This window comes from Triticum aestivum, chromosome 7B (assembly GCF_018294505.1).
Source record: "Triticum aestivum cultivar Chinese Spring chromosome 7B, IWGSC CS RefSeq v2.1, whole genome shotgun sequence".
Classification (NCBI taxonomy): domain Eukaryota; kingdom Viridiplantae; phylum Streptophyta; class Magnoliopsida; order Poales; family Poaceae; genus Triticum; species Triticum aestivum.
Window position 1 is genome coordinate 482,529,393 of NC_057813.1, and position 9,829 is coordinate 482,539,221.

Below are 9,829 nucleotides of genomic sequence, written 5' to 3' on the forward strand. Positions count from 1 at the left end.
GGACCCTCCGCGGCTGGTGGATCTCCCCTTCGCCTTCTCCGACGCCGACGCCTTCTTGGCGCGCTCCAGCGCCGCCGTCTTCTCCTTGGCCATGTTCGCCGGAGAGATGCGCGAAAGGAAGTGGTGCGGGGGCGAGAGCGAGCACGCTGAGCAGGGAAGAAGGAAGCAGAGAGAGAGGGAGAATGCTGAGGCGCAGCACAGAAATCCCCGCCGGGCACATTTATAAGGTCACTTCCGAGTGGATGACAGGTGGGCCTGGTCGATCTAATCATATCTGGAACAGTTATGCAGACGGGATACGTGGCGAAAAAGGCGGCGCGGAGATCGAGGCGTCCATGCCCCGTCCCATCCGAACGCCGCGGTCCGCCCCGCTTCGCGCGCGCCCCCAAATTTCGCATCCCGCGGAATCCGCGAGCAACAAATCAGTCTATCAGACGCGGTGTTTCTGGCGATCCGTCGCTCGGAGATCGTCGAAGCCCGAAAGATCACTCGACGTAAAAACAGAATGGATCGAGTCGACTGAAGACAAATTGCTCCCTGTCAACGAAGAGATTCTTTGGTCCAGAACAGCGCACAACTAGAGCGCAAAGGTCAATCGGAAACGACGTCAACTCCTTCACTCGAAGCCTCAATCCATTCGGGGGCTAATGATGGGGTTATGTACCTAGGGTAGGGTCATGGACCTGATCCAAGTAACTTACCCCAAGACATCCTTAGAAGAGGTCGCCTTCCAGTCGACCGATGAGGACTCACTCGACTGGTCTGAAGGACTCGACCACGAAGACTCACTCGACCACCAGGAGGTCAAGAGGCACTCTGCACTGCAACGGCCTGTAATCAAGTAGACTTTATGATAGTAAAGGCACTTTATGTGGGGCGTTACCAGTAACGCCCCAGACTTAACTCACCTTAAACCCTCTCCTACGTGGGCTGGCTGGGGTCCTGGCGCACTCTATATAAGCCACCCCCCTCCACAGGCAGAGGGGTTCGGCATCTTGTAATTCATACATTCATAATCCACTCGACCGCCTCCGGGCTCCGAGACGTAGGGCTGTTACTTCTTCCGAGAAGGGCCTGAACTCGTACATCCTTTGTGCTTACAACCTCTCCATAGCTAGGACCTTGCCTCTCCATACCTACCCCCCACTCTACTGTCAGGCTTAGAACCACGACACCAGACCTGACGTATGCTTAGCAATAAGTTTGGCAGGGAGGTACCAAAGTAATCCAGGAGTGGATCACTGGACAGCGGTCAAGAACATCCTGAAATACCTGAAAAGGACTAAGGATATGTTTCTCGTATATGGAGGTGACAAAGAGCTAGTCGTAAATGGTTACGTCGATGCAAGCTTTGACACTGATCCGGACGATTCTAAATCGCAAACTGGATACGTGTTTTTATTAAACGGTGGAGCTGTAAGTTGGTGCAGTTCTAAACAAAGCGTCGTGGCGGGATCTACATGTGAAGCGGAGTACATAGCTGCTTCGAAAGTAGCGAATGAAGGAGTCTGGATGAAGGAGTTCATTTACGATCTAGGTGTCATACCTAGTGCATCGGGACCAATGAAGATCTTCTGTGACAATACTGGTGCAATTGCTTTGGCAAAGGAATCTAGATTTCACAAGAGGACCAAGCACATCAAGAGACGCTTCAATTCCATCCGGGACCAAGTCCAAGTGGGAGACATAGAAATTTGCAAGATACATACGGATCTGAATGTTGCAGACCCATTGACTAAGCCTCTCTCACGAGCAAAACATGATCAGCACCAAGACTCCATGGGTGTTAGAATCATTACTATGTAATCTAGATTATTGACTCTAGTGCAAGTGGGAGACTGAAGGAAATATGCCCTAGAGGCAATAATAAAAGTTATTATTTATTTCCTCATATCATGATAAATGTTTATTGTTCATGCTAGAATTGTATTAATCGGAAACATAATACATGTGTGAATACATAGACAAACATATAGTCACTAGTATTCCTCTACTTGACTAGCTCATTAATCAAATATGGTTATGTTTCCTAACCATAGACATGTGTTGTCATTTGATTAACGGGATCACATCATTAGGAGAATGATGTGATTGACATGACCCATTCCGTTAGCCTAGCACTTGATTGTTTAGTATATTGCTATTGCTTTCTTCATGACTTATACATGTTCCTGTAACTATGAGATTATGCAACTCCCGTTTACCGGAGGAACACTTTGGATACTACCAAACTTCACAACGTAACTGGGTGATTATAAAGGAGTACTACAGGTGTTTCTGAAGGTACATGTTGAGTTGGCGTATTTCGAGATTAGGTTTTGTCACTCCGATTGTCGGAGAGGTATCTCTGGGCCCTCTCGGTGATGCACATCACTATAAGCCTTGCAAGCAATGTGACCAATGAGTTGGTTACGGGACGATGCATTACGTAACGAGTAAAGAGACTTGCCGGTAACGAGATTGAACTAGGTATTGGATACCGACGATCAAATCTCGGGCAAGTAACATACCGATGACAAAGGGAACAACGTATGTTGTTATGCGGTTTGACCGATAAAGATCTTCGTAGAATATGTAGGAACCAATATGGGCATCCAGGTTCCGCTATTGGTTATTGACCGAGAATAGTTCTAGGTCATGTCTACATAGTTCTCGAACCCGTAGGGTCCGCACGCTTAAGGTTACGATGACAGTTTTATTATGAGTTTATAAGTTTTGATGTACCGAAGTTTGTTCGGAGTCCCGGATGTGATCACGGACATGACGAGGAGTCTCGAAATGGTCAGGACATAAAGACTGATATATTGGACGACTATATTCGGACACCGGAAGTGTTCCGGACGTTTTCGGAGAAAACCGGAGTGCCGGAGGGTTACCGGAACCCCCCCCGGGAGAGATAATGGGCCACATGGGCCTTGGTGGAAAGAGAGAGGGGCGGCCAGGGTGGGCCGCGTGCCCCCTCTCCCTCTGGTCCGAACTGGACTAGGAGGGGGGCGGCGCCCCCCTCTTTCCTTCCCCCTCTCCCCCTTCCTTCCCCCTCCTAGTAGGAGTAGGAAAGGGGGGGGGTCCTACTCCTACTAGGAGAAGGACTCCTCCTCCTTGGCGCGCCCACAAGGGCCGGCCGGCCTCCCCCCTCCCTTCTTTATATACGGGGGCAGGGGGGCACCCTAGGACACACAAGTTGATCTACGGATCGTTCCTTAGCCGTGTGCGGTGCCCCCCTCCACCATATTCCACCTCGGTCATATCGTCGCGGAGTTTAGGTGAAGCCCTGCGCCGGTAGAACATCATCATTGTCACCACGCCGTCGTGCTGACGGAACTCATCCCCGAAGCTTTGCTAGATCGGAGCCCGGGGATCGTCATCGAGCTGAACGTGTGCTGAACTCGGAGGTGCCGTACGTTCGGTGCTTGGATCAGTCGGATCGTGAAGACGTACGACTACATCAACCGCGTTGTGTTAACGCTTCCGTTTGCGGTCTACGAGGGTACGTGGACATCACTCTCCCCTCTCGTTGCTATGCCATCACCATGATCTTGCGTGTGCGTAGGAATTTTTTTGAAATTACTACGTTCCCCAACAGTGGTATCCGAGCCTAGGTTTTATGCGTTGATGTTATATGCACGAGTAGAACACAAGTGAGTTGTGGGCGATACAAGTCATACTTCTTACTAGCATGTCATACTTTGGTTCGGCGGTATTGTGAGATGAAGCGGCCCGGACCGACATTACGCGTACGCTTACGCGAGACTGGTTTCACCGTTACGAGCACTTGTGCTTAAAGGTGGCTGGCGGGTGTCTGTCTCTCTCACTTTAGCTGAATCGAGTGTGGCTATGCCCGGTCCTTGCGAAGGTTAAAACAGCACTAACTTGACGAACTATCGTTGTGGTTTTGATGCGTAGGTAAGAACGATTCTTGCTAAGCCCATAGCAGCCACGTAAAATTTGCAACAACAAAGTAGGGGACGTTTAACTTGTTTTTGCAGGGCATGTTGTGATGTGATATGGTCAAGACGTGATGCTATATTTTATTGTATGAGATGATCATGTTTTGTAACCGAAGTTATCGGCAATTGGCAGGAGCCATATGGTTGTCGCTTTATTGTATGAAATGCAAACGCCCTGTAATTACTTTACTTTATCACTAAGCGGTAACGATAGTCGTAGAAGCAATAGATGGCGTAACGACAATGATGCTACGATGGAGATCAAGGTGTCGCGCCGGTGACAATGGTGATCACGACGGTGCTTCGAAGATGGAGATCACAAGCACAAGATGATGATGGCCATATCATATCACTTATATTGATTGCATGTGATGTTTATCCTTTATGCATCTTATCTTGCTTTGATTGACGGTAGCATTTTAAGATGATCTCTCACTAATTATCAAGAAGTGTTCTCCCTGAGTATGCACCGTTGCGAAAGTTCTTCGTGCTGAGACACCACGTGATGATCAGGTGTGATAGGCTCTACGTTCAAATACAACGGGTGCAAAACAGTTGCACACGCGGAATACTCAGGTTAAACTTGACGAGCCTAGCATATACAGATATGGCCTCGAAACACGGAGACCGAAAGGTCGAGCGTGAATCATATAGTAGATATGATCAACATAGTGATGTTCACCATTGAAACTACTCCATCTCACGTGATGATCGGACATGGTTTAGTTGATTTGGATCACGTGATCACTTAAATGACTAGAGAGATGTCTGTCTAAGTGGGAGTTCTTAAGTAATATGATTAATTAAACTTAAATTTATCATGAACTTAGTACCTGATAGTATCTTGCTTGTATATGTTTGTTGTAGATAGATGGCTCGTGTTGTTGTTCCGTTGAATTTTAATGCGTTCCTTGAGAAAGCAAAGTTGAAAGATGATGGTAGCAATTACACGGACTGGGTCCGTAACCTGAGGGTTATCCTCATTGCTGCACAGAAGAATTACGTCCTGGAAGCACCGCTGGGTGCCAGGCCTGCTGCTGATGCAACTGACGACGTTAAGAACGTCTGGCAGAGCAAAGCTGATGACTACTCGATAGTTCAGTGTGCCATGCTTTACGGCTTAGAACTGGGTCTTCAACGACGTTTTGAACGTCATGGAGCATATGAGATGTTCCAGGAGTTGAAGTTAATATTTCAAGCAAATGCCCGTATTGAGAGATATGAAGTCTCTAATAAGTTCTATAGCTACAAGATGGAGGAGAATAGTTCTGTCAGTGAACACATACTCAAAATGTCTAGGTATAATAATCACTTGATTCAACTGGGAGTTAATCTTCCTGATGATAGTGTCATTGACAGAATTCTCCAATCACTGCCACCAAGCTACAAGAGCTTCATGATGAACTATAATATGCAAGGGATGGACAAGACTATTCCCGAGCTCTTCGCAATGCTAAAAGCCGCGGAGGTAGAAATCAAGAAGGAGCATCAAGTGTTGATGGTTAACAAGACCACCAGTTTCAAGAAAAAGGGCAAAGGGAAGAAGAAGGGGAACTTCAAGAAAAACAGCAAACAAGTTGCTGCTCAAGAGAAGAAACCCAAGTCTGGACCAAAGCCTGAAACTGAGTGCTTCTACTGCAAGCAGACTGGACATTGGAAGCGGAACTACCCCAAGTATTTGGCGGATAAGAAGGATGGCAAAGTAAACAAAGGTATATGTGATATACATGTTATTGATGTGTACCTTACTAATGCTCGCAGTAGTACCTGGGTATTTGATACTGGTTCTGTTGCTAATATTTGCAACTCGAAACAGGGACTACGGATTAAGCGAAGATTGGCTAAGGACGAGGTGACGATGCGCGTGGGAAATGGTTCCAAAGTCGATGTGATCGCGGTCGGCACGCTACCTTGACATCTACCATCGGGATTAGTTTTAGACCTGAATAATTGTTATTTGGTGCCAGCGTTAAGCATGAACATTATATCTGGATCTTGTTTGATGCGAGACGGTTATTCATTTAAATCAGAGAACAATGGTTGTTCTATTTATATGAGTAATATCTTTTATGGTCATGCACCCTTGAAGAGTGGTCTATTTTTATTGAATCTCGATAGTAGTGATACACATATTCATAGTGTTGAAACCAAAAGATACAGAGTTGATAATGATAGTGCAACTTATTTGTGGCACTGCCGTTTAGGTCATATCGGTATAAAGCGCATGAAGAAACTCCATACTGATGGGCTTTTGGAATCACTTGATTATGAATCACTTGGTACTTGCGAACCGTGCCTTATGGGCAAGATGACTAAAACACCGTTCTCCGGAACTATGGAGCGAGCAACTGATTTGTTGGAAATCATACATACCGATGTTTGTGGCCCAATGAATGTTGAGGCTCGCGGCGGGTATCGTTATTTTCTCACCTTCACAGATGACTTGAGCAGATATGGGTATATCTACTTGATGAAACACAAGTCTGAAACATTTGAAAAGTTCAAAGAATTTCAGAGTGAAGTGGAAAATCATCGTAACAAGAAAATAAAGTTTCTACGATCTGATCGTGGAGGAGAATATTTGAGTCACGAGTTTGGTTTACATTTGAAACAATGCGGAATAGTTTCGCAACTCAGGCCACCCGGAACACCACAACGAAATGGTGTGTCTGAACGTTGTAATCGTACTTTACTAGATATGGTGCGATCTATGATGTCTCTTACTGATTTACCGCTATCATTTTGGGGTTATGCTTTAGAGACGGTCGCATTCACGTTAAATAGGGCACCATCAAAATCCGTTGATACGACGCCTTATGAACTATGGTTTGGCAAGAAACCAAAGTTGTCGTTTCTTAAAGTTTGGGGCTGCGATGCTTATGTGAAGAAACTTCAACCAGATAAGCTCGAACCTAAATCGGAGAAATGTGTCTTCATTTGGATACCCAAAAGAGACTATTGGGTACACCTTCTATCACAGATCTAAGGGCAAGATTTTTGTTGCTAAAATCGGATCCTTTCTAGAGAAGGAGTTTCTCTCGAAAGAAGTGAGTGGGAGGAAAGTAGAACTTGATGAGATAACTGTATCTACTCCCTTGTTGGAAAGTAGTTCATCACAAGAACCGGTTCCTGTGACAACTACACCAATCAGTGAGGAAGCTAATGATATTGATCATGAAACTTCACACCAAGTTTCTACTGAACCTCGTAGGTCTACCAGAGTAAGATCCGCACCAGAGTGGTACGGTAATCCTATTCTGGAAGTCATGTTACTTGACCATGATGAACCTACGAACTATGAGGAAGCGATGATGAGCCCAGATTCCGCAAAATGGCTAGAAGCCATGAAATCTGAGATGGGATCCATGTATGAGAACAAAGTATGGACTTTGGTTGACTTGCCCGATGATCGGCAAGCCATTGAAAATAAATGGATCTTTAAGAAGAAGACTGACGCTGATGGTAATGTAACTGTCTATAAAGCTCGACTTGTTGCAAAAGGTTTTCGACAAGTTCAAGGGATTGACTACGATGAGACTTTCTCACCCGTAGCGATGCTTAAGTCTGTCCGAATCATGTTAGCTATTGTTGCATTTCATGATTATGAAATCTGGCAAATGGATGTCAAAACTGCATTCTTGAATGGATTTCTGGAAGAAGAGTTGTATATGATGCAGCCAAAAGGTTTTGTTGATCCAAAAGGTGCTAACAAAGTGTGCAAGCTCCAGCGATCCATTTATGGACTGGTGCAAGCATCTCGGAGTTGGAATAAACGCTTTGATAGTGTGATCAAAGCATATGGTTTTATACAGACTTTTGGAGAAGCCTGTATTTACAAGAAAGTGAGTGGGAGCTCTGTAGCATTTCTGATATTATATGTAGATGACATATTATTAATTGGAAATGATATAGAATTTCTGGATAGCATAAAGGGATACTTGAATAAAAGTTTTTCAATGAAAGATCTAGGTGAAGCTGCTTACATATTGGGCATCAAGATTTATAGAGATAGATCAAGACGCTTAATAGGACTTTCACAAAGCACATACCTTGATAAAATTTTGAAAAAGTTCAAAATGGATCAGGCAAAGAAAGGGTTCTTGCCCGTGCTTCAAGGTGTGAAGTTGAGTCAAACTCAATGCCCGACCACAGCAGAAGATAGAGAGAAAATGAAAGATGTTCCCTATGCTTCAGCCATAGGCTTTATCATGTATGCAATGTTGTGTACCAGACCTGACGTATGCTTAGCAATAAGTTTGGCAGGGAGGTACCAAAGTAATCCAGGAGTGGATCACTGGACAGCGGTCAAGAACATCCTGAAATACCTGAAAAGGACTAAGGATATGTTTCTCGTATATGAAGGTGACAAAGAGCTAGTCGTAAATGGTTACGTCGATGCAAGCTTTGACACTGATCCGGACGATTCTAAATCGCAAACCGGATATGTGTTTTTATTAAACGATGGAGCTGTAAGTTGGTGCAGTTCTAAACAAAGTGTCGTGACGGGATCTACATGTGAAGCGGAGTACATAGCTGCTTCGGAAGCAGCGAATGAAGGAGTCTGGATGAAGGAGTTCATTTACGATCTAGGTGTCATACCTAGTGCATCGGGACCAATGAAGATCTTCTGTGACAATACTGGTGCAATTGCTTTGGCAAAGGAATCTAGATTTCACAAGAGGACCAAGCACATCAAGAGACGCTTCAATTCCATCCGGGACCAAGTCCAAGTGGGATACATAAAAATTTGCAAGATACATACGGATCTGAATGTTGCAGACCCATTGACTAAGCCTCTCTCACGAGCAAAACATGATCAGCACCAAGACTCCATGGGTGTTAGAATCATTACTATATAATCTAGATTATTGACTCTAGTGCAAGTGGGAGACTGAAGGAAATATGCCCTAGAGGCAATAATAAAAGTTATTATTTATTTCCTCATATCATGATAAATGTTTATTATTCATGCTAGAATTGTATTAACCGGAAACATAATACATGTGTGAATACATAGACAAACATATAGTCACTAGTATGCCTCTACTTGACTAGCTCATTAATCAAAGATGGTTATGTTTCCTAACCATAGACATGTGTTGTCATTTGATTAACGGGATCACATCATTAGGAGAATGATGTGATTGACATGACCCATTCCGTTAGCCTAGCACTTGATCGTTTAGTATATTGTTATTGCTTTCTTCATGACTTATACATGTTCCTGTAACTATGAGATTATGCAACTCCCGTTTACCGGAGGAACACTTTGGGTACTACCAAACGTCACAACGTAACTGGGTGATTATAAAGGAGTACTATAGGTGTTTCCAAAGGTACATGTTGAGTTGGCGTATTTCGAGATTAGGTTTTGTCACTCCGATTGTCGGAGAGGTATCTCTGGGCCCTCTCGGTAATGCACATCACTATAAGCCTTGCAAGCAATGTGACCAATGAGTTGGTTACGGGACGATGCATTACGTAACGAGTAAAGAGACTTGCCGGTAACGAGATTGAACTAGGTATTGGATACCGACGATCAAATCTCGGGCAAGTAACATACCGATGACAAAGGGAACAACGTATGTTGGTATGCGGTTTGATCGATAAAGATCTTCTTAGAATATGTAGGAACCAATATGGGCATCCAGGTTCCGCTATTGGTTATTGACCGAGAATAGTTCTAGGTCATGTCTACATAGTTCTCGAACCCGTAGGGTCCGCACGCTTAACGTTACGATGACAGTTTTATTATGAGTTTATAAGTTTTCATGTAACGAAGTTTGTTCGGAGTCCCGGATGTGATCACGGACATGACGAGGAGTCTCGAAATGGTCGAGACATAAAGACTGATATATTGGACGACTATATTTGGACATCGG